At 38.2% G+C, this 26,392-nt stretch overlaps 2 pseudogenes; one reads left to right on the top strand and one right to left on the bottom strand.

The window, feature by feature from the left end:
• The first annotated feature begins 6,298 nt into the window (after positions 1-6,298).
• LOC143400871 (large ribosomal subunit protein eL19 pseudogene) lies at positions 6,299-6,865 on the top strand (annotated as a pseudogene).
• A 4,462-nt stretch (positions 6,866-11,327) lies between these two features.
• LOC143402178 (SH3 and PX domain-containing protein 2A pseudogene) lies at positions 11,328-13,834 on the bottom strand (annotated as a pseudogene).
• Positions 13,835-26,392: the final 12,558 nt, after the last annotated feature.

The raw sequence follows: 26,392 nt of genomic DNA, 5'->3' as shown, positions 1-26,392 counted from the left end.
CTTCTATATTATTAGGATTTTGATCAGAAATATCTATTGCTGATATTTTTCTCCTTATACCTTAAAATCAATGATGACACAATTGCACTTTTAAAATGAAGGTCCATCTTCATACATATAAAAATATACCTGTGAGATCAGTTATATCCAAAGATTTTTACCTTCACATTCTCTCTCTTGCCTCTTTTCTGTACCAAAAAAATCTCCAAATACTTACTTTCTCCAAAATATTATCTTTCATTTTTGCACTAGGAATTGAATCCCAGGGGCGCTTAAACACTTAGACATAACCCTTGTGTGCTCTCTCTCTCTCTCTCTCTCTCTCTCTCTCTCTCTCTCTCATTTTTATTTTGAGAGAAAATCTCACTAAGTTACTTAGGAGGCTGATCCTCCTGCCTCAGCCTCCTGAGGCACTGGGATTACAGGTGTATACTGCTGTATCCAGATTCAAGTTTCTATAGGCTTAAAATGTGCACTAACTCAGGTACAATAACTCACCTGTCCTTCACACCTACTCTGTGTTGCAGGTACTAATCTCATTTCACAGTTGGGGAAACACTCTCAAAAAGGGTGGGTAACCTGCCAAGGTGGCACAGTCTGTTAGTAGAAAAGTTGAAATGGAAACAGCTCTTCTCATTCTTTCCCACCACAAAAGTCTCTGACAAAGAAGAAAATGCATAGTTGAATCTCCCTTCGACTTGTATTTTTCCCTTCCTTGTATGCAATACCTTAAGCTTCTGCAGAGTGCTCTCCAAGGCCTCAGAGAGTAGAAGAGCATCCCAATTGACATTGCCATCAGTACAGGAAACGTGGTGAACTCCCCCTCCTGCTCAGCCATGGTTATATCTCCTTTATTTAAGCAGGAATATCAGGCAGCTGGAATGAAGAATTTTCTATAGGGGAAAACTGAGTCACTTGTATTTTGGGGATTTCCACTCTAACCTCCCTCTATGCTGACAGATGGCAAATAGTTCCCAGGCTTTGGTGGCTCATCTGCAGATTGGCAGCTTGTCTGTAGTTCTGTTCAGTTCCAGGAGTCCTACTCTCCTATTTATTTCCTGTTTCAGAAATTATTAATTGACTTTAGTGACCATTATGAGCATCCAAAGAGAGGAAAAGATTGGGTGGGTCTGCTCTTTAAATTCTGAAGATGGGACTTCTGAACTGGAGTCTATGGCCAGTGTGTCTGGCACTGTCTTTGTTAAAGGTCAAATAGCACCTTCAAAATGACATAGATTTTATTCACTTGTTTGAGAAAAAGTAAGGGGAAGGAAAAGGGAAGAAAAAGGGTGAAAAGAAAGGAAATGCTATAAAAAATAAAGGCTGATAGGAGAGAAAGGTTAGAACCCTGACAGTATTAGGTGCAGTATTAAAAGTGCTTCTCATCTCTTAGATATGTGTTAGAACTACAGAGAGCACACCCTCAAGCAGCGAAGTCCCAGTGACGCAGGAGCAGAAGGTCTCTGCCTTTGCTCCCCGAAAAGTTTTCCCAGCAGTTGCCATTTTACTCTAGCACTGGTGCAGCCTGCATCCAAGCTTCTGTTCTCCCACTAGGAGAACTCTTACCTCATTGGATTACTTAGTATTTATCTTTCTTGATTAGATTACAGATTATGCTTGATATTGTTTTAGTGATGTCTGTATCCTATTTTCAATCAAATAAAAGGGTAGGATTTGCAAAAACATTCCAATAGCTTTGGAAGAAGAGTTGAATGCACTGGATTTGAAAACTTTGGCTTCGTCAAGGTTAAATCAATAATTGGTAGACTCAAATGACAAGATTTTATTGTGGGTTTACTAGCATCTTATTTACTCAGAAACACTGGATTGACTCAATGTAATGACTGACAATGGCCACCCCAGTGAAGGAATTTCTTTCATAAATCTCCATCTCAAACCTGTTCACCAATTATGTATACAGTTTTTGAGGGTTGTCTATGTGCCAGGTAATTTACTTGTTTACTATGGATAGAATTAAGTGCAGTATTAAAAGTTCTTCTCATCTCTTAGATATGTGTTAGAATTACATGTTAGTTTTTTTAAGAAATATTGAGTATGGGAAATACTGAGTATGGGCCTCACCCCACACTTACTGAGTTAGAGTCTTGGGATTAGCACCCAGGCTGAATTTGTAAAGTCTCTCTGGTGTTCGGAATAAGATTCAGGTTGAAAAACAACTGAGTTCAATCCTATTGAGTCCTCCACCTAAGAGTTTCAGACTCAAATAAATGATCTTAATGCAAACCATCTGCATGAGGACATGTAGAAAGAGAAGGTTCTAGACCAAACACAATAGCCATAGATAACATCAAGTATGGCATGAGAAACAAATACAAAGATGAAAAAATAAACATAAATTGTCAGGGATGGGAAAAGTCTCATTTTTAAAAATTTTTTATTGCATCTGGTTAATAGCAGAATAGATTCTGCTGTTCATTTTTAAAAATTGTAAATAAGGGCTCCAGGTAGTTCTAATTTGATAGGTAATGTTATAACACTTTCATTATTGTGATATATTTAAAACCATATATAATTATAAAAAGAAATTATCTAGAATGCATGCAATTTATTTTTAAGCTATACAACATTTCATTCTTATCCCAGAGTTATGAATATCAAAGTCCTACATAAGACTGCATATGTTGTCCAGGAAAAATGTAAGTATAAGTAATATGCTCTGAACATGTATGAGCATATATTCACAGTCATGTTTAAATGAATTCCAGGTGGTCACATATCAAGTGAAAAGAAGTCAAAGATTTACAGTCTGGTAAGGAGAGGTTCTCTGAGGAGCACTCTGTGGAATGAATTTCTCTTGGAAGAAGCTCTGGTGGACTCAATTCAATTCTAAGCATATTTCTTTAATCCTGGCCTCTCACTTGGTCAGAACCATCTGATTTCAAGTATTATTGTAGGAGACCCAGGGACAATGATTATTGAAAGGGCTGTGACAAACTTTCTCTGGATATTGCTTTTTTTTCTTTTGATCATGCTCAGAAACCCTGATTCACCTTGGTCTAAAAGTCCCAGGACTACCTCTATTTCAGCATAGGGGACAGACTGAGTTCAGCTACTGGTCCTCAGATGGTAAACATGCCAATAACTCTGTTGAGGTATTTTGGGTTTTCTTTTTTTTTTTTTTAATCAACTGCTTAGAAAAATGCTTAATCAGCTTCATATATTCTTTGTATCACTTCAGGAAGATTCATCTGGGTAATTTAAGGACATTGTCTGGAAGAGAATTTTCAGAATTAGGAGGATAAGCATTTTAAAATCAGGTGGTCTAAAGGATCCTGTGGTTAGTCTTCACCTGAGACAATTCTCAACAGATGGCCCAGTGACAATGATTCAAGGCAGCTTTTAGGATCATTTTGGTATTTGCCAGCAGCTTAACAGATTTTTTTGTTGTTTGTAGTTTGAGTGTTTACATTTACAATTATATTTCATAGTGATCATTTATTTGATCTATTCCTTCTAAGGTCTTTACTTCCTTTCTGGTCTATTTTTTATTTTTTTATATTTCAATGTTTTTGGTGCAGGAGATCAAACCTGTGGCATTACTTTCACTGTGTCAGGTGATATTTCTAGTGCAGAGTTTAAATAAACAGCAGCTACAGCCACATTCTTGTTGTGTTGATCTACATCAGGGCATCACCTTGTTGTTTACCCAATGAGAATAATGAAGGATAAAAAATGATGAAGGTTGCCATCCCTCTCAGTCCCCAGACCAAGTGACAGTATCAGGTTTTATGTGACAGGGCCACTCAGGCATTCCTGGAATAAACTGCAGAATTGACAGTACCATGGAAGCTCAACAAAAGTCAGCTACCATTATTTTCTATTTAGGTTTATATAAATAATAAGATTCTTTTATATTTCACACAAAGGGGTTGGGGGGACCAAAGGCCTTGGGGCAAAGAAAAGAGCATGAGCCAGGCTGGGCCTAACAATTGTTGCATTACCTTTTATCAAGTAAATTAATGAATAAACTAATTTCTAGACTGAAAGTTCATCACAGGAAACACACCTTATCTATCTTTGTATTTGTAAATTTTGAGATATATGCCCTGCAAGAAGCATTTTCAAATGTTCTTACACATATGTAACTGAGTATTTAAGTGACAAAGACGGATGACTAGAGGATATCTCATCACTCAGAGAATCTCTTACTACCAACTACACTCAATCTACCAGCCATGAAGACTTTTAAGGGTAGGGGACCCAGGGGAACTCAACCCTGTTGCCCCTTCCCGTGGGTCAGCTCTCTTTGCCATTTGCAGTAAGTCACCTTCCAGACTAGTGATTTGCACAGGAGAGATAGCAGCTCCTTTTCTTGTTTACTAGACTCAGAAACTGAGACATGTCTACAGGCTGAGGATTATAAATAGGGTGAGAAGCCAGAGATCCCACAAAGGCATGATTTCTCAACTCACTCCAGGGTATACAGGTGTGTTGGAAATGGAGAAAAGAGAGTAGGCAACAAGAAGGAATGGCAGAAAAAAAAATGACATTCCCACTGAGGTCTGCCAGTGAAGGAAATGAAGATATCAGTTTACCAGGAAACTCTGTTATATTCTTGAGCCTGGTTATCTTACCATGTTTAAAGGCAGGTGAAAGTATTTTTTATTTAGAAACTGTTATAATAAATTATACTTAAATTAAATTTATAATTAGATGCATAATGGTGTATAAAGTGATGTTAATGATTTTACAAATAATTAAATCAAGATAATTAACATGTGTCACCTTGTGTGAAGGTATTTCAAAGTGTATAAATACTCACTCCTATTATTTAATAGTGAGATAGTGGTTAAGAGCCTTGCCTTGATAACCTAACAACTCTTCATGTGAGCTATAGCTCTGTCAGTTATGGGTTGTGTGATCTTGCGCCAGTATATTAATTAAGCCTTCATTTTCATATTTGTAATACACCACTCTTCTTCTTGAGGTTCTGGTTCAGATGAAATGAGAAAATGTACATGGAAGTACCATGGAAGTTCAACAAATGTTAGCTACCATTATTTTCTCTTTAGGTTTCTATAAATAATATGATTCTTTTATATTTCACACAATGGGTGTAGGGGGGAACCCAAGGCCTTGGGGCAAAAAAGAGTTATTTATATCCCTCTAGTTTTTAATTATGTTGAGAACTATAATACAACTTCCTATAAAATACATTTTAGCTCAAAGTCAAGGGAGGTGTGATTCATAATGTTGAAAAGTGTATGCCTCTTGGCCTTGAATAAAGTCTAAGTGACCACAAATTCAGATGAGACATGTGTCCTTAAAATAGATTGTTTACAAAAATTACACAATATATATATATATATATATATATATATATATATATATATATATATAAATCAGCTATAATATGATCATGCAAATCAATATTCAGTACTATTGAATATAATATGCATATACTAATATAGACATTTAGGCTTTTTTCATATTGTATTCTATTTTAAACACATTAGTCAAAACCCAGAAGAGGAAATTTCCAAACATAAAAAGGACACTTATTGGAATAGCAAGTGAAATATTTAGCTAACAATATGACACATTCATGAAGCCCATGGGTCAGCACACTTTTTTTTTGGTAACAGGATAGTAAATCCTTTAGGATTTGCAGACTGGTAGTTCTCTGTCCCAACTACTCAACTTTGGTGTTGTAGCAAGGAAGCAATTACAGACAACTTATAAATTAGTGTGATTGTGTTACAATACAATATTGTTTATATTGGCTTGTAATTCTAAGGCAGGAAGATCTCTTGATCCTCAAAGTCAGCTTCAGCAAAAGCAAAGAGCTAACCAACTCACTGAGACATTCTTTCTAAATAAAATACAAAATATGGCTAGGGATGTGGCTCAGTGGTTCAGTGCCCCTAAGTTGAATTCTCAGTATTCCCTACTGGAAAAAAACCAACAAACAAAAAATAAGTGGCAGACCAGATATGGCCTGTGAGTTTTATGTTACCTTTATTAAAAAAAATATATATGAGAGAGAGAGAGAGAGAGAGTCATGCATTGCATTCAGGATGTTTTGATAAAATGTGATAGATGAAAAACTAAAATGATTCACTGAACTCCTCAGAAATAAGTTCAAATAAATATGATCTCTGTACTATGAAACCATTTGTACACTGTTAACAAATGAAGATGATTGTATGAATATATGGGTACATTATGTACATGTAATATGTTACAAGTATTTAATGTTTAAATCTTATATATATTATGAAAAGCTTCAAACTATATTGGGCTCTTTCCTTTCACAGCTACAACCCCAGCCAGAAGGATGCTCAGGCTTCAGAAGAGGTTTTCCTCCAGTGTCCTCTGTTGTGGCTAAAAGAATGTCTAGTTGGATCCCTATGAGACCAATGTAATCTCCAAGGCCAACTCTCATCATCAGATCTGGAAGCTGATCAAAGATGGGCTGATCATCCACAAAACAATGATTATCCATTCTGGGGCTGCATGTCAGAAAAACACCTTGGCTCCCCAGATGCACAGGCATGTGGGAATAGGTAAGCAGAAGAGTACAGCTAATGCTCCAATGCAGGAGAAGGTCACCTTGGTGCAGAGGATTCAGATTCTGTGTAGGCTGCTCAGAGATAATTGACCACCTCATGTATCACAGCCTCTATATGAAGGTAAAGGGCAATGTGAACTAGAACAAGTGGATCCTCATGGAGGATATCCACAAGCTGAAGGCAGATAAGGCTGACAAGAAGCTTCTGGCTGACCAGGCTAAGACCTGCAGGTATAAGAACAAGGAGGCACACAAGTGCTAGGAGGAACTCTCCAGGCCAAGGAGGTGGACATCATAAAGACTCTGTCCAAGGAGGAAGAGACCAAGAAATAAAGCTCCCCTCTTGTGTTTGTACATAGTGGCCTTGGTGATAATATAAATACTCCTTGGACTAAAAACCAACTTTATCTTTTTTAAAAAATAAAAACTATATTGTACCAAATTTTTAAAAGTTAACAGTTTGATAAAGCATCCTTTTTACAATAAAAGAAATACAATTAATCTGGTCTTTGATTTGTGAGCTTTAAAGAAGTCATGTTACTTGTTTTAAAACCAGTAATAGTTCATCACTCTCCAAATATTTCTGCTCTGTTGCACATACTTTAATTTTTTTAATCTTTAACACCGTTTTGAACTTCTTTCACCATTACATAAAATGTCCAAATTTTCAGCATTGAATTTTATTGGAAATGTATAATTTTCTTGTTGAAGCTCATGTCTTGAAAGACTATAAACATGTTTAAAAAGCTAAATAACAAAATGTAACTAAACAATAATATTCAGAAAGAACTTTAGGTGCATCCCGATGATGGTCACTGTTAAAAACTGGAAAAAACAAATCTTAGTAAAACAATATGTAAATATATTTGGCAACCTTTGGCTGATATGGAAAATATTAGAAAATGAAGCTGTCAATTGTCATTTGGAAAATAAAAGCTATGCTTAACCGAGGACAACTCTTTTTTTTAAAGTCAAACTCTTTTTTAGAACCATATAATTTATATGGTAAAGATTTTATTTTAACCATTGTGGTTAGAAATACTATTTCTATACTTAAGCACTTAGCTCCAGTCTAGAAAATGAAGTTGCTTCTGGCTAACTCTATCAGTTCGACAACAGTATTTTGTTGAAGATGAACTAAAAAAGACTGCTTTTTCATTATGGGAATGAAAAATCAATGGAACTTTAAATCATCACACTGTCTTTATAAGTTCCAAAACACAAAATGTAGTGATGTGCATAATGAGCTCAGGAGGTTTAGAGAACATCATGGCTTCTTTGGGCCACAATAGTTTTTGCACTCAGAAAGCAGTTCAAGAATTTGAAGCTGAGCAAGATCTAGAGATGTATTGAATTCTTTTTTTCAAGAGGACCTTGGTTCAAGGGCAAGAACTTAATGTTTCCTGACAAAAGAGACAAATGCCTTTCTTTCTTTCTTTTTTTCTTTCTTTCTTTCTTTCTTTCTTTTTATTTCTTTTTGGTACTAGGAACTGAACCCACAGAACTACCTCCCCAGACCTTTTTATTTTGAGTTCTCCCTAAATTGCCCATGCTGCACTTGAACTTGAAATTCTCCTACTTCACTGGGATTACAAACGTTTATCACTGTACCTGGTGTGTGTCATTTTTTTTTTACAAACCAAAGTTGAATGGCATTTAATTAAATGGCCAATTTTGAGTTCGTACATGCATAATCTTGTAGATCAACAAGGAGTTTGTTGGAGTTTGTTGAGTGAGATGAAAAGTACTTAGGACAGTACCTGACCTAATGAATTCTCAGTGCACTTTATCATTACCTTGTTAATATCAACATTTTTTATTGTGTACTGTATATCTTGGGATAGTGGAACTGTGCACCTTGATACTTGTCTCACAGTTTTGCCACTAGCCATGTTCACAACCCACAATCCTCTTCCCTGCCACCTGGTCCTTCTCCAACATTCTTGGGCAGTGGTTTGCACATAGTTGCGCACCAGCCTCACTTGCAGATTCATCATCTCATCTGACCTCCTTCTTCACCTGGGACTGCTGATCTCTCTTCCTTGTTTCCCATGCAGTGCTCCTGTGATTTGCTGTCCTGGTCCCTTTTCCACATTGATAGAAGGAAGCTGAGCCACAATAGTTGGGTGGTAAACACCAGAGCATTTATACAGTCCTGCAGAACTTCTAGCACCATGAAAATTGCAGGCTCTGCAGTCAGCTGCCTGGGTGCTTGTTCAGCTCCTGCTCTAGTTTTTCCCTGGGCAAGTCCATTGCTCTAGCCCTACCTGCCTTCCTCTATCAATACAGACTCCAATATGGAGCTCTATTGTCATGTGGTGTTAATGGTCTACTAAGGAACAGGCTTAGAATTACCTGGCATCTAATAAGCAGTCAAAATTAAAAATTTTAACTTATATATTTTTTAAATATTCCTCATTAGGAGCCCTAGATCTTGTGACAGTAAAATGAATGGAAGGGGCTGGTTCAAATTCTGACTGAACCACTCATTGGGATTACAATTTGGAGCACATTATTAAACTAAATCAGCCTGTTAGGAAATAGGATTAATAATACCTACTTCATAACACATAGTCGTTATAGAAATAAATGAAATAAATGGAATTAAGCACTTTGTATTATGGTCAGCATGGAATAAGTAGGAATTACAAAGCTTCAGTGCAGTGGTTTTTAGACATTATGATGACTGATACCAGATTTCAGATCAAAGTTATCATACAGGGCCTTATTTTCATATATAAATTTGAATTTAGCTCTACTAGTATCTAAAACTGCAGTAGCAACAAATAGTTTTTTTTAAATAACCATAAATTACTTTTTAAAATAAATATGTGCTATTTAAAAATAAGATATATATATATTGCATCTTTAAGTAATGCAGTTTGCTCTCTGAGTTTCTTTTCATTCCACCTTAAAGTGCATTAATTAAAAACATAATGATCCACTTCTTTATTATTATTGTTCAAGTAAGTAAAAATAATGTTAATATGAAGACACTAATCCACTACCATTAGTACTGCAATCTAGCAGATTATCTTAACATCCTGCTCGATTTAATACTGTTCAGCAGAAGAAAATATCTAATTTTGATTTTAAACAAACACAAACAAAACAAAAGGAAAGAAAACAATCTCACCATGGCCCTCTGACAAAGAACACGAGCAGTTTGCTAAAGCTGCCAGGATTGGTGTGTGGTGAGGGACAAGGGCCTCTGGGAAAGGCCTCTGGAATCCTGGAGGGTGGGGTGAGAGGGTGAAGGTCTGCTAGGGAGGAGCAGGTGAGGGCAGGGCCTCCCTCCTCTTTAGGAAACAACAGCCCTTTGTCTGGTGATTCTGGCAGCTCATTCAGTGGCTGTGAAGCCTGATCTGTCTGAAATCAAAGGCACGTGCAGAAATCTACTCCCAACATAGGGTGAGTCCTTAGAGAAGCTGGCTGGGCTTCTTTCTGGAGAGTCCCTCTCAGATATCAACAATGGAAAAACAACCCAAAATTGACAGAAGACCTGCAGGAAATGTCACTCTCTTGCTTCTCTCTTTACAGGGGCACTGCCCCTGGGAAGACCAGACTGGATCCAGGCACAGGGGTCCTCCTACTTCGCGAGCAACCATGGCATTGCCTGTAGTCCAGAAGAGTGGCTGGTGATGTCTTCTTCAGTCTGACCCAGGAGGCCCAGCTGGGGTCCCCTCCACCCAGGGTGGTGGCCACCACTGTTTCTCCACTGTTCTCTGTAAGGCTTTCAGCCCTGCCCTGGTGGGAGAACATACACAGAATGGCAACCACCCAGCAGCCTGGGTGCTGTCTTCTCTCCAAAGGTCTGGATCCTAACAACACTTTCCTCCCTCCTGGGAGAGTTTTTGCCCTACCAAGGTTGGGCAGGAACTAGAAGGACAGTTTCTCTGTTTTGCCAAGACTGGGACATGGTCTTACCCAACCCCAAATTCCTTCAGCAAGTGCCATGCAGCCAAAGTCCACACAGTGGAAACCAAACAAAATGACGTGGCTTATTTAGGGGGAGAATGGGAAGCCAAATACAAAACAAAACACTGCTCCACAGAGTACAACAGAAAAGCCCACCCAACACTCCTTCTGTTCCCATGTGAGGCTGACCCCCCAGGGAGTCCAAACAACACCTAAAATAAAACTCAAACCAAAAGTCTGACATGTAAACCCCAAATCAACAAACCCCTCCTGAAACATGCAAAGGAACCGCTCACCCAGAAATATCCCAAATCGTCTGTGCTGATGATGGAGAGCATGATGGCTTTCCCCACCATCTTAACCTGAGCGTTGTGTCTTCCATGGTGTACCCCAAGGAGAGCAAACTCTCTTCTCAAGGCCAGGGCAATGACAGCTAAGAAGGTAGTTCTTGCTGGCACCTGGGAATTGTGTTTTCTTTAACTCCCAGACACTGACAGTGGCCTGGTCCAGGGAGAGATGTGAGCTCATGAGACAACTCCAAGACCCAGGGCCTGTGGGGTCTTCACATGCACCCAGCCATGGTGGGTGGTGGCAATCCCTAGGGAAACAGCATGATCCACAAACATGGATAAGGACAAAATAAGGGCTACCTCTGGTGGCAACATGGTAGCCACCAAAAAAGCCAAACTGGCAGGATGCTGGAGGCCTCCCTATGACCACATCTTTTCCAGATATGCAGCAAAGGCACCATTGGGGTTTTCCAGTTGGCCTGTCCCAAATGACATGTAGTCCATCAATGAAGTCACCAAGTTGCACTGTAGGTCCCAGCTTTCTCATGTCTGGGTTCCAGGTCATTCCCTTCCCTATTCAATGTATCCTACCTTACAGGCAATAGCTGGGAGGCGGGCCATCTTTCAGGTCCCACATCTGTAGGGTTTAATGTTGTCCTTCCCCTCTGACTGACAGTGTTGAGTGCCTGCACATATCTATCGATCTTCTCCAGGCTCTCTGACTTGCCTTCATTCTGCCTGCTCTTTAGCACATTCTGCTCTTTTCCAGGAGTGTTAGGCTGCTCATTCTTATCAGACACCAAGTAGTGGGAAGGGGCCCAGCTCTCCAGCTCCCCAAACCTCACATACCACCAATCACTCTCCTGATTCTCCAGCACCTGCACCTCCACGCCAGCAGGGAAACTGATCTCTGAGTCCTGGATCTTCTGGTAGGAGCTACATGTCACATAGGAGGTGGCTGGTCCTTCCCACTCATCTTACAGATACATGGAAGAGCGGTGGCCGGGAGGGTGATGATGTTGGCTGAGCCTCTCCTGCCCCCCCCTCATTGGGCCCTTCAGAGGCTATGTGTGGGGTAAGCTCTGAATTCCCATTCTTAGGACTGCTGAGAGCTCCCCCTTCCCCCAGAGCTGGCCTGTGGGTCTCAGTTGGCATCCTAAAGTTCTGATGTCCATCTTCTCTTGACTGTGTGACTCTGTCAGGTTCAGGAAGGGCTTAGGGTGGACAAATAGCTTGGTCTGGGCACAGGAGGTCAGCCCAGTCCTCATATCAGTGTCCTTCTTGGCCTCAACCTTGGGAGTGCCATGAATGCCTGCATTCTAGGCAAAGCATGGCTTCAGGTCACCACTGTTCTTTGACAAGAAGGAGGAAGAGGAGGAGGATGAGGATCAGGTGGTGTTGATGCTGATGGATGAGGAAAAGGAGGCCAAGGAGTGGTTCTTCCCCAGTTCTGCCTGGGCATTCTTCTCTGTCTTGAGCTTTAGGAGCGATGATGACTTGGGGGAGCCTGACTTGGGGGAGTTTTTCTTGGCAAGGGAAAGTGAGGAGCCCCCTGGGGAGTCACTGTTTCCAGAGGTGCCTCTGGTTGACAGGGTGCCCTCTCCATATGACCAAAGCCCTCATTCTCTGGGCCACATCTTCTGAAGACTCACCCACCTTGAAGCAGGCCCACTGCAGAGAGGAGGCACGTGAGGGCCTACAGGGCTGGGCAGGTTTCTGGTCTCCTGAGTCTCTGTCCACTGTGGGCTCCTTACTCAGCTCTGGCTCGGAGTCAAAGCCAAAGGTGGGGATATCATACTCAGGCTCCTCTTACTTGAGCTGCAAAAGGGAATCCTGGCTCTTGTTGGCACCCACAGGTCCCTGGCTCTTGTTGGTCTCCTTGGGCTTGCTGAGGGGTGCTGGCAGCAGGACCCTGGGCCTTGTCAATGTGCTCCTGCGGCTGCTCATGTTGGGCTTCTTTTGCCTATTAATGTAGGATGTGGGCCCCAGCCCTCCTTCTCACAGATCTAGACTTACCACCAGCCTGAGTTTTTGTCAATGACCTCTGCATTCGATCCACAGTGGAAGCTGATCAAGTCAGAGATGCATGATTGGAACTTTGCAATGGTGTAGTACTCCACCTCGACAGAAGGGGGCTCTGGTGGCTTCGGCAGCTGAAACCCCAAACTGGATTCTTGGCGTGGTGGAGGTCTTGTCCTTAGGTTTGGGGAGTTGATTTGGGCCCTCTGTGGGGCAATCCTGGCCACAGCTGGATAACCCTGGGCCAGTTTGGAGACAATCCTCTCAGGGACACTGAGGGCACTGCCATTGGAAGCATTGCACAGGATGGGAAGCCTAATCTTTTTGGCAAAGGGACTTCAGGGCCTTCGCCTCTTTGTCCCCAGACCTCTTCTTGTTTAACAGGTGGCTGATCTCCATGATGTTCCCAGTGATCTTCAAGGGGCCTGCCAGATTCTTTTTCCAGGTTGGCAGGTCATCCTTGGCCTTCTTTGGGTAGAATGCTGGTGCCCAGCCTTCTTTGATCAGGTATCTGATATACCACCAGCCCTCCAAATTCTTCTGGATAACCTCCATGGTGATACACTTCTCAAAGCCAATCTTGTCCTTGCTTTACCTGACATACGGTTGAACGGTGACATACTTCTCTTCTCGTCTGTGCTGCCTGTTGACCATCCTGCCCAGGGTTCACCGTTGATCCAGGAGCCACAGATGGTCCTTTTGTCTCTTGGACACTTCCCCCATCTTGGAGGTGTCCCATTCTGGGCCTCTAGGTAGGTTTCAGGGACCCAGCTCTGCTCCTCAGAGGTGCTATCAAACCATTATCCCTTCTGGGCTTCAGTATCCCCCTTGGAAAGACAGAATACCAATCTCCACCCTGCTTCTTACCAAGACGTTTTAAAATCTGCATGATTTTATATCGCTCTCGTTCTTCTACCTCCCCAGCCTGGAGGCTTCGCTCTGAGTTTTCTTGCTTCTTATAGTTGGACATCACCACATACTGTTCCAGGATCATGGGCTTGGTAGTGGTGTCAGCACCTGATTTCCTCTTGGAACTGCCATAATCTCTGAGAAAGAAGCAACATCAGACAGACATGATTGTGTGTGTTGGGGGCAGGGTGGGGCAGGGCTGCGGGTCTCATGCTGCCAGGGCCCCCATGAGCAGGATGCAGTCGGTCCTGGCGCCTCTGCTCAAGTGATGACCCCAGCTCAGCAAGCTGAGCACTCTGCAGCTGCAAGCCCTGCACGCAGCACTGCCTGAAAACAAATAGTTTTTTAAATCAGTGTTTATGAACTTTTGCAACAAAAAAGTGAACAGAACATAGTTAAATTTAAAAAAGTATATTCACATACATGCATAATGAGCTAAAGGCAGACCACAGTCAAAAAAAATTTAGAAAATTCCTCATGAATTTCAGAAGTCTAGTTTGATCCCTGTTGAGCAGTTAGTCAACAAAGCAGTTTCATTGTGTTAACACACCACTAGCTTGGCTTTGTTTCATGGAAGAATTTCCAGTCTGTTATTTTAATGCTGTGCCAATATGCATTTGATGTTTTCCTGTTTTTTTTTTCTATTTGTAACATTGGATTGATAATCAACTCAGATTTGTAACACAAGAGTTGGGGCTTTTAAAGTGATTATGATGCTTTTTTTGTATATACACAGCAAAGAGGCTGTTTTCTAAATGATGCTATTTTGCCAACATCATGAATAAGATGCTGCCGATTTGACTGGCTTGGTAAGAAGGTCCTCTTTGGGTTTCAGGATATCCTCTTGTAGGTCACAATTTGCTAATTTTTTTTAACATGAATGGTATTGAATTTTATTGAATATTCTTTAACACACCCACAATATGAGTACCTTGATGTGATGCTTCCTCTTTATCAGCACTGTCCAATAGACCTTTCTGCCATGAATGAATTGTATAGTATGTGCACTTCACTGTCAGGTATGATAGCCACCAAACCCTGTTGTTACTGAGCTCTTGAAATAAGTGGTGTGTCTGAGGAACTGAAATTTAATTTTGTAGGATTTTAACTAATTTAAATAGTCATACAAGGGTTTGAGTTCCTGTATTGGATAGTTAATATGTAGGTTAGCAGAAGACACTTTAATTGGTGTTCATTATAATTTTCTTTTCCTGCCCTTTTTCCTTCCCTTCCTTCCTTCCTTCCTTCCCTTTTTTTCTTCCTCCCTTTCTCCCTCCCTCCTTCCCTTTCTCTCTTTAACTCTCTTCCCTCCTCCCTCCCTTCCTTCCTTCCCTCCTTCCTTTCTTTCTTGGTCTCTAGCACTGGAGCTCAAACCCAGGGCCTCAGCATGGAAGGAAAGTTCTCTACCATTGAAACACATCCCAGCCTTCAGGAGTGTTTTCAATTAAAGTACCACAAAGTACAAACATTTTAATCCCTTTTAACTTCCAATGTTTGAAACTGCTGTATGTCTCTCAGATTTCCTCATAGGTGAGGCATACTGTTTATCACATGACCTAGGTTCCAGATAATGGCTCTTTTTTAAAAAAAATCTTGTCCAACTCTAGCTTCACCATCATCAATTCCATATTCCCAATAGTTCACTAAAATCCTATAGTTCTTCAACATTTCTTGAACCTTAGTTTTTGCCACCATGGCTAATAGGTATATCTACATTCTTCTCAAATTATGTTACAATATTCTTCTCAAATTATGTGTTCAATTATTATTATACAATATATTTCAATTGTAATCTTTATCTTTGATGTGATTCCAAGGGATACTGTTAAAATTGTGGAAAGTTTGCATTGCACTGGACATATTTTATGAGGAATTTTTTCAGACTATAGCTTAGCCCAAATAAGGTTGAGTTTAAAAAAAAAATCTGCCTTTGGCCTGGAGATAGAGCTCAGGGCTTTTCTAGCATGTTGTTGGCCCTGGGTTTAATACCCAGCACTGTAAAATAATAATAATAATAAAATTTAAATTAAAATCCTCCTTTAACATTAAACTTAGCTTAAAGGAGAGGTGAGAAGGAAATGAACTATTCAATAGATTCCCCCAAAGACTTGTGGCTAAGACAAACTATCCAGCTCCTTAGTGCCATAAAATGTTTGTCTTTGTCACATGAAATCTCACAGGATCCCAAATAATTTAGGGCTTTCTCCAGATGGAATCTTAATTCCTGGGGCCAACTAGAACCACTAAGAGTCACTTAAATTCTTAGGTCACATTTCCAGAGTGAACCTCAAATAGCAATACTTAAAAAAGAAGACTAGGGATAAAGTGACAGTTTATAATCAGCCTACAAACTTCAGTTTTGTAAGGAAAAAATTTTTCCAACTTTTAAAATCAAGGGATTTATTTAGATGAATGCAAATTCTGTAGTATAGAGCATGTTACAAAGAAAGAAAAATGGGACATGGAATTTGGGTTTCACGTGAGTTAGATCCTATAGCACATTTACCAAGTGTGGAGATATTAGGAGGAACAAATGTGCCAAGCAAGAATAGAACTAATATAAGAGGGAAGAAAGAATATAGTAAGAAATAATGTATAACACAGAGGTACTTCCGGTGCTATCTTCTCCTACTAGCTGTACAACCTGTGGCAAGTTAACTAAGCTGCTAAGAGAGAGTTCAAAACATCAGTCCTTCTGAGGATCCTGAAACAGTCTATATCAAAGCAACTTAGAACATATCTGTAAAATATTAACAAGAATAAATAGGATTGGGTTGAATGCATTAAAAAATTGGAAGAGAAATGCAATCTTCATAATACTGAATCTTCTAATTCTCAAAATGGCATATTCTTCCACTTATTTAGTTCTTTGTACCAAAAATATTTTTTTATATTTCAGTGTAGAATCTTTTAATCTCTTCTCTACACATTTCTGCTTAGATTTCCTAGCTATTTGATGTTTTGATGTTATTGTAAACATTATCATTTCACAAATTTCATTTTCTTGTTAGTATTAAAATATAAATGTTAGGGACTTTGAATGCTGAATTTTAAGCAATCTTTTTTTTTTTGCAAAATTATTCACTAATTCTAATAGTTTACATCGGTTACACATCCACATTTTTACATAATGCCATAATAGTAACTGTTATATTCTGCTACCTTTCCTATCCTCTACTATCCCCGCTCCCCTCCCCTCCCATCTTCTCTCTCTACTCCATCTACTGTAATTCATTTCTCTCCTTATTTTTTCCCATTCCCCCCACAACCTCTTATATGCAATTTTGTATAACAATGAGGGTCTCCTTCCATTTCCATGCAATTTCCCTTTTCTCTCCCTTTCCCTCCCACCTCATGACTGTGTTTAATGTTAATCTTTTCCTCCTGCTCTTCCTCCTTGCTCTGTTCTTAGTTGCTCTCATTAGATCAAAGAAGACATTTGGCATTTGTTTTTTATTACCCAATTCTTTTGAAAACTTGGATCTATTGATATATTTTATTCCTTAAAAAATTGGACAAATACAATTGTTATTCCAAATGTTAAGATGCTTTTGTATACCATAGAGACTTCTTCTCACTGTTATATATTGCTAATTTATTTTCTAAATATCTGATATTATTGTCAAGTTTATTTACCAAGGTAAGAACAGACTTAGAGTTGGGAAATATTTTCTTTTTTTTTTTTGAAAGAATTTGTATAATGGGGTAATTTCTTCCTTAAATGTTTGAAAAGATTCCACAATAAGTCATTACATTTTCTCCATGGAAAGCTTTTAAATAACTGTTTGACTTACTTAGCCCCTGAGTTCAACAGTCAAGATGACCAAAAAATGTGTAACTAACTAACTGATGAAATTCTATCAATCAGTGGAAACTCTGGGCTTGCTTTAATTTAAATTTTTGTCTTTAATTTTATTCTTATTCAACTTGATATTAAGTTCTTCATATATTTTTAATGTTTGTGGGTTTTCTAGCAATATGTTTTTATTCCTGAGGTTATTTTCCCCCTTTTATGGAATACTCATACTAGTGGTTTATCAATTCTATTAATCTCTTTAAAGAATCAGCTTTTAGTTTTTTTTTTTTAACTTTGTCTTGCAGTGATTGACACTCTTGCTTGTCCCTCTACATTTGCTTCTTGAATTTTTTTAGCTGTGTATGGACACAATATCTTTATTTATTTTTATGTGGTGCTCAGAATTGAACCCAATGCCTCATACATGATAGGCAAGTGCACTACCACTGAGCCCCAATTCATAATTTTTATAGGAAGTGTAGGTAAGGCTATAAATTTCCCTCTAAATGTTGGTTTTACTGCATCCCATACTTTTTCATTTGGCAACTCTTCATTATCAGTTTAAAATATTTTCTGATGTTTATTTCTTCTTTAATCCTTGGATTATTTAGAAGTATGTTCTGTTTAATTTCTTTTTTTTTTTACTTTTTTTTAATTGATTGTTCAAAACATTACAGAGCTCATGATATATCATCTTTCATACATTTGACTCGATTGGGTTATGAACTCCCATTTTAATCCCAAATACAAATTACAGAATCACATCAGTTGCACACTCACATTTTTACATAATGGCATATTAGTGACTGTTGTGTTCTGCTACCATTCCTACCCCTTACTATCCCCCCTCCACTCGCCTCCCCTCCCATCTTCCCTCTCTACCTCCTCTGCTGTTGTTCAAATCTCTCCCTTGTTCCCCCCCCTTTCCCCTCACAACCTCTTATAATTTTGTGTAACATAGAAGGTCTCCTACCTTTTCCATATGCTTTCCCTTCTCTCTCCCTTTCTCTCCCCCCACTCTTCTTTGTTTAATGTTAATCTTTTCCTCATGCTCTTCCTTCCAGTTCTGTTCTTAGTTGCTCTCTTTATATCAAAGAAGACATTTGGCATTTGTTTTTTAAAGATTGGCTAGCTTCGCTTAGCATAATCTGCCCTAATGCCATCCATTTTCCTGCTAATTCTATGATTTTTTCATTTTTTAGTGCTGCATAATACTCCATTGTGTATAGATGCCACGTTTTTTTTTATCCATTAATCTATTTAAGGGCATCTAGGTTGGTTCCACAGTTTAGCTATTGTGAATTGTGCCGCTATAATCATTGATGTGGCAGTATCCCGATAGTACGCTCTTTTAAGATCCTCAGGGAATAGTCTGAGAAGGGCGATAGCTGGGTCAAATAGTGGATCCATTCCCAGCTTTCCCAGGAATCTCTGTACTGCTTTCCAAATTGGCCGCACCAATTTGCAGTCCCACCAGCAGTGTACAAGGATGTTCCCCACATCCTCGCCAACACTTATTGTTGTTTGACTTCATAATGGCTGCCAATCTTACTGGAGTGAGATGGTATCTTAGGGTGGTTTTGATTTGCATTTCTCTGATTGCTAGAGATGGTGAGCATTGTTTCATGTACTTGTTGATTGATTGTATGTCCTCCTCTGAGAAGTGTCTGTTCAGGTCCTTGGCCCATTTGTTGATTGGGTTATTTGTTATCTTATTGTTTAATTTTTTGAGTTCTTTGTATATTCTGGATATTAGGGCTCTATGTGAAGTGTGAGGGGTAAAAATTTGTTCCCATGAAGCAGGCTCTCTATTTACCTCTTTTATTGTTTCTCTTGCTGAGAAAAAACTTTTTAGTTTAAGTAAGTTCCATTTGTTAATACTTGTTTTTAACTCTTGTGCTATGGGTGTCCTATTGAGGAATTTGGAGCCCGAACCCACAGTATGTAGATCGTCGCCAACATTTTCTTCTATCAGACACCATGTCGCTGATTTGATATCAAGTTCCTTGATCCATTTTGAGTTAACTTTTGTGCATGGCAAGAGAAAGGGATTCAGTTTCATTTTGTTGCATATGGATTTCCAATTTTCCCAGCACCATTTGTTGAAGATGCTATCCTTTCTCCATTGCATGTTTTTAGCCCCTTTATCAAATATAAGATAGTTGTAACTTTGTGGATTAGTCTTTGTGTCCTCTATTCTGTACCATTAGTCCACCTGTCTGTTTTGGTACCAGTACCACGCTGTTTTTGTTACTATTGCTTTGTAGTACAGTTTGAACTCTGGTATCGCTATACCTCCAGATTCACACTTCCTGCTTAGAATTGCTTTTGCTATTCTGGGTCTTTTGTTTTTCCATATGAATTTCATGATTGCTTTATCTATTTCTACAAGAAATGCCGTTGGGATTTTGATTGGCATCGCATTAAACCTGTAGAGAACTTTGGGTAATATCACCATTTTGATGATGTTAGTTCTGCCTATCCATGAACAGGGAATATTTTTCCATATTATGAGACCTTCTTCTATCTCTCTCTTTAGGGTTCTGTAGTTTTCATTGTATAAATCTTTCACCTCTTTTGTTAGGTTGATTCCCAAGTATCTTATTTTCTTTGAGGATATTGTGAATGGAGTGGTTTTCCTCATTTCCATTTCAGAAGTTTTGTTGCTGATATACAGGAATGCCTTTGATTTATGCGTGTTGATTTTATATCCTGCCACTTTGCTGAATTCATTTATTAACTCTACCAGTTTCTTTGTACACCCTTTTGGGTCTGTTAAATATATTATCATGTCATCCGCAAATAGCGATAATTTAAGTTCTTCTTTTCCTATTTTTATGCCTTTAATTTCTTTTGTCTGTCTAATTGCTCTGGCTAGTACTTCAAGAACTAAATTGAATAGAAGTGGTGATAGAGGGCATCCCTGTCTTATTCCAGATTTTAGAGGGAATGCCTTCAGTTTTTCTCCATTTAGGATGATGCTAGCCTGAGGTTTAGCATATATAGCTTTTACAATGTTGAGGTAAGTTCCTGTTATCCCTAGTTTTTGTAGTGTTTTGAACATAAAGGGATGCTATACTTTGTCAAATGCTTTTTCTGCATCTATCGAGATGATCATATGGTTCTTGTCTTTAAGTCTATTGATGTGGTGAATAGCATTTATTGATTTCCGTATATTGAACCAGCCTTGCATCCCAGGGATGAATCTTACTTGATCATGGTGCACAAGTTTTTTGATATGCTTTTGTATTCGATTCGCCAGAATTTTATTGAGAATTTTTGCATCCAAGTTCATTAGAGATATTGGTCTGTAGTTTTCTTTCTTTGAAGTGTCTTTGTCTGGTTTCGGGATCAGGGTGATGTTGGCCTCATAGAATGAATTTGGAAGAGTTCCTTCTTCTTCTATTTCTTGAAATAGCTTGAAAAGTATTGGTATTGATTCTTCTTTGAAGGTTTTGTAGAACTCTGCTGTATACCCATCCGGTCCAGGACTTTTCTTGGTTGGTAGTCTTTTGATGGTTTCTTCTATTTCTCTCTTTGATATTGGTCTGTTTAAATTCTGTGTGTGTCTTCCTGACTCAATCTGGGCAGATCATATGACTTAAGAAATTTATTGATGTCTTCACTATCTTCTATTTTATTGGAATATAGGGTTTCAGAATACTTTCTAATTATCTTCTGTATTTCTTTAGTGTCTGTTGTGATATTGCCTTTTTCATCCCGTATGTTAGTAATTTGAGTTCTCTCTCTTCTTCTCTTCATTAGCACGGCTAAGGGCCTGTCTATCTTATTTATTTTTTCAAAGAACCAACTTTTAGTTTTATCGATTCTTTCAATGGTTTTTTCTTATTTCAATTTCATTGAGTTCTGCTCTAATTTTAAATATTTCTTGTCTTCTACTAAATTTGCTGTTGTTTTGCTCTTCCTTTTCTAGATTTTTGCGGTGTAGTGTGAGTTCATTTATTTGTTGGTTTTTCTTTTTCATGAGGAAAGAACTCCAAGAAATGAGTTTCCCTCTTAAAACTGCTTTCATTGTGTCCCATAGATTCCGGTATGTTGTGTCTGTATTATCATTTGTCTCTAAGAATTTTTTTATCTTCTCCTTTATGTCTTCTGTAACCCATTGATCGTTCAGTAACATATTGTTCATTTTCCATGTCATGTAGGATTTTTCCTACCTTCTTTTATCATTGATTTCCAATTTCATTCCATTATGATCAGATATGGTGCATGGTATTATCTCCACGCCTTTATATTTACTAAGAGTTGCCCTATGGCATAATATATGGTCTATCTTTGAGTAGGATCCATGTGCTGCTGAGAAGAACGTGTATCCACTTGATGATGGTTGATATATATTATATATATATATATATATATATATATATATATATGTATAATCTCAGTTAAGTCTAGGTTATTGATTGTGCTGTTGAGTTCTATAGTTTCTTTATTCAGTTTTTGTCTGGAGGATCTGTTTAATGGAGAGAGCAGTGTGTTGAAGTCACCCATAATTATTGTGTTGTAGTCTATTTGACTCTTGAACTTTAGGAGAGTTTGTTATCCTGGAAGCCTAGAGGACCCCAAACATTCAAAATCGTAATAGACCATTCCAAGACATATAATTATGAAGATAGCCAACATACAGGACAAGGAGAGAATATTAAAAGCTACGAAAAAAAGGAGGCAGATTACAATCAGGGGTAAACCAATTAGGTTAATGACTGATTTTTCATCACAGACTGTGAAAGCGAGAAGAGCCTGGAACAATGTATTCCAAACGCTGAAAAATAATGGCCTCCAACCAAGAATACTGTATCCAGAAAAATTAAGCTTCAGATTTGACAATGAAATTAAAATCTTTCACGATAAACAAAAGCTAAAAGAATTGGCAGCAAGAAAACCAGCACTGCAAAGCATTTTGAGCAAAATACTACAAGAAGAGGAATTGAAAAATTGTGCCCAAAACTAACAGTGGGAGGTATCTCAGTAAAGGGGGAGGAAAAAAACCAAAAAGTAAAACTAGCCAAACTAAAATAAATAAATAAATAAACATGACTGGAAGTACAAATCATATTTCAATTGTAACCTTAAATGTTAATGGCCTAAACTCACCAATCAAGAGACATAGACTAGTAACCTGGATCAAAGAAACAAATCCAACAATATGCTACCTTCAGGAGACTCATATGATAGGAAAAGACATACACAGGCTGAAGGTAAAAGGTTGGGAAAAATCATACCACTCATATGGCCCTCGGAAGCAAGCAGGAGTGGCCATACTCATATCGAATAAAATCAACTTTAAACCTAAGTTAATCAAAATGGATAAAGAAGGACACTATATACTGTTAAAAGTAACCATCCACCAACAATACATAACAATTATCAATTTGTATGCACCAAACAATGTTCTGTTTAATTTCTAGGTATTGAGAAAAATTTAAGGAGCTTCTTGTCATCTTTTGTTTTTAACATCTGGATATTTCTCCTGAAGTTATAGGGTGTATTTTGAGTTATTTAAATTCTCTGAAATATTTTGAGGCTTTTTTGTGGTCTATTTACTGTCTGTTTTGGTAGATTTTCCATATGGGTTTAAGTGAAATAGAAATTGTGTTCCTGCTTAAAGTGTTCTATGTATCTCAAGTGGGTCAAGATTTTAACTGTACTCTTCATACTGTTTTTACAAACTTTCTGTTTAAAGATATACTCAGCAACTCCCATACTGTGGATTTTTGCCATATTTTCACTTTAGTTGTCTCTTCTTGTCTTACATATTTTGAAACAGTGTTTGGAATTGTGAAATTCTTTCTAGAGAATGGGCTTCCTTATCATTGTGAAATATTTCTCTTTCTCTTTGGTACTGCTTCTTCACTTAAAATCTGTTTAGTCAGATGTCAATTTAGTTAGGTGAGCTTTTACATTGAGAGTTCTAAGTTTCTTTTTCCATCCTTGTACAAAGTATAAAAAAAGATTAGGTGATTCCACTTGTAAAAAGGCTAATAAACAGGCAAAATTGAATACTAAGTTGATAGCAAATGAAAACAACAAAAAAATAATACTCAAGATAATGTCTGGGTGATGTGGTGCACACCTGCAGTCCCAGCTACTTGGGAAGCTGAGGCTGATCTCAGCTAAGCTGAAGAGGATCTCAACAGGCCAGTTTGAGCAACTTAGAACCTGCCTCAACATCCAATAGAAAAAGTGCTGGGCTTGTAGCTCAGTGGTAGAATGCTTGCCTGGTATGTGAAAAATGCTGGGTAAATTATTGCACCACCCCCCAGCCCAAACATTCAATAATGTTTACCCTGTGGGAAAAGAAATAGGCCATGATCAGGAAGGGATGTGTAAGTTGCTCATTAACAATATGTTAGAGCTATATGCGTAGATAGGAGTTCATTTTATTATTTTTTCTTTTTCTTCTTCTTATTTGCTAGGATTAAACTGGCTGTTTGTATAGACATTTTAGAACAGCATAACATATATGGTTTAGTTACTAATGTATCAATATTATTTGAAATTTCTTATAGTCAAAAGTAAAATCATACTTTATTTTTTACAAATTATTTATACAAATATTATAAATACATGCTTGCTTAATCATTTCTGGTTAATATGTGTAATCATTCTTTTTAAAATCTTACTTAGCAAACTCAAAATTCATAATGCTCATTTTCAAAAGATAGTCAATTTGTTTCTTGCCTCCCTCTAGCAAATTATAGGGATCTAAGATTCCAATGGTGGGCTCAGCATGAACTTCCCTGGGATTATAGATTGAGTTCATGTTGTCTGGGCTGGTGTAGTAGAGGTTAGTTTTCAAGCGGCATTACAGGCATCACTGTGGACATGACAAATACAGCGATGACTGAGGACTGGATTTGTCATGTTTGAGACCAGGCAGAATGAAGCAGCAGTTGACTTTGTCAGGAGGTTGAGGGAACAGATAAAATATTTAGGATTATGGAAACCAGATTGGGATGTCTTCAAGCATCCCAATCCAGGAGAAAAGGGAATTACAAATATGGAAAGGGATATAGTTTAAATCCCAAAGTAATGAAGAAGAAGAATTAGATATCAGTGTGAACTCAAGGTTTTCAAGGTTTACAATGCATACTTACATAAGCCTGCATAACAATGAAATTGTGTATACATATGCATATGTACAAGTTTGACTACCAATAGGCTTAAAACCAGTAATTTCCCAGTTAGCTATGAATCCTTCTCCAGTTTTGGCTTCCATATACCATTCCCCATTTAAAGAAAACAGTGTTCCATTGAAACTGTGTAATCTAGATTGGGGTTAGGTAAAAGTACAAGATGAACTTGTAACACTTCGATGTACCAAAAATAAGAAAGAATCCAAAAAGAAATGTAGACATGTTGAAAGGACTCTAGAAGACATTGTAAAGAGATTCCCACAGACAAAATCTGGGAAATTTTCATCATGAAAATAAATGATATATTATCCGCTACTTAAGTAAAATGAGGATCCAGGAGCCTAAACTGATACAAATGAATAAACACATATTTACAATAGGATATGGAAGCACAAGGGGTGGACTCACCACCTGGCAATCAAAATAGTAACTGATTCAGGCAAGAATTGTCAACAGACTCAAACTAGCTGTCAGCAATTCAGTAGAAATTAGGACATTTCACAGTCTCCAGGAATCTACTCAGTTGCTAACTTTACAATGGAAAACCTTTGTAGATACTATCCTAACCTAGTGGCCAAAGACCACATCACCAGAAATAGGACAAGTAAACATTGTGCATCTTCTAGTATGACACAACAAAAAGAATAAAACATCATTTATGATATTTATGACACAAATGTATCCTGACTCTAATCATGAGAAATATTAGAGAAACCTAAACTGAGTAAGCAGCATTATATAAATTGGCCTATGCTCCTCAAGTGTCAAGGTCATGAATTAAAAAAACAAAAAACTGCTCTGAATGGAAGGAGACCAGACCAAGGAAACCATGTTATCCTGTATTGGGATACTTGAAGACAGTAGCATTTTGGGGGCAATTACCAAAATGTGAATTCAATCTGTGGGTTAGATGTCATCATCATTTCTATATAATTTCTGTTTGTGGCCCATATCCAGGAATATGACAGTATACTCCATACTGATGGTGGATGGAACTTTGCCAAACTACAGATATTCACTGAATTGTCTACATATATAATCATACCTACACAGTACATTAAAAGAGGTTTTAAAATACTCATAAATTTTCATGAAATTCTCAGTATGTAAAACAGGTCCATGTAGGGTAAGTATAAAGAACCCTCCACAAACACTTCTCATAAATGTGAACAATATGCTTTGCACAAAGCTTTCTGGTGGCCTGGAAGCTCTATCAGGAATCTCCATAATGCCCTTTCCCCATACTCACATCTGTTTTCGACTGTCCTAAGACAACTTTCCAGTGAACAATTTCTATCACATTATTGAGTAGCATGGCACTGTGTATGCTCTGGACACTCTAGAAACAGCAACCCCTTCTCAGGAGACACTTGCTTCAGTGTCTCCAGGAAGCTGGAACATTCAGGCTGAAGGCTCCAAGCTGAACAAGTTTCTAGGAAGGACCTGAAAGTGCAACTCTACTTGTGAGGGTTGACTGGGTTGTATCCATGTATTAAAACTGATGGGGTTTAAATGTATGTAAGTTATCTCACAGGATGATGAATAAGTTCTGGAAATGGACAATTGAGTATAGTTGGAGAATAAAGTGAATATACAAAGTGTTCCTGAACTGTAAACTTCAAAATGTTTCAAACGGCAAATTGTATGTGTATTTTACAATAAAAACATCTAAAGATGCATTTTCTATTTTAAGAATTTCCTGCTAATATTTAGTAATCACATTCATTAAGTGCACTAACCAGCTGGCCACAGTGGTGCACGCCTGTCAGCC

This window comes from Callospermophilus lateralis, chromosome 6 (genome assembly GCF_048772815.1).
Source record: "Callospermophilus lateralis isolate mCalLat2 chromosome 6, mCalLat2.hap1, whole genome shotgun sequence".
NCBI classification, from domain to species: Eukaryota; Metazoa; Chordata; class Mammalia; order Rodentia; family Sciuridae; genus Callospermophilus; species Callospermophilus lateralis.
This window is presented reverse-complemented; position numbering and strand designations above follow the sequence as displayed.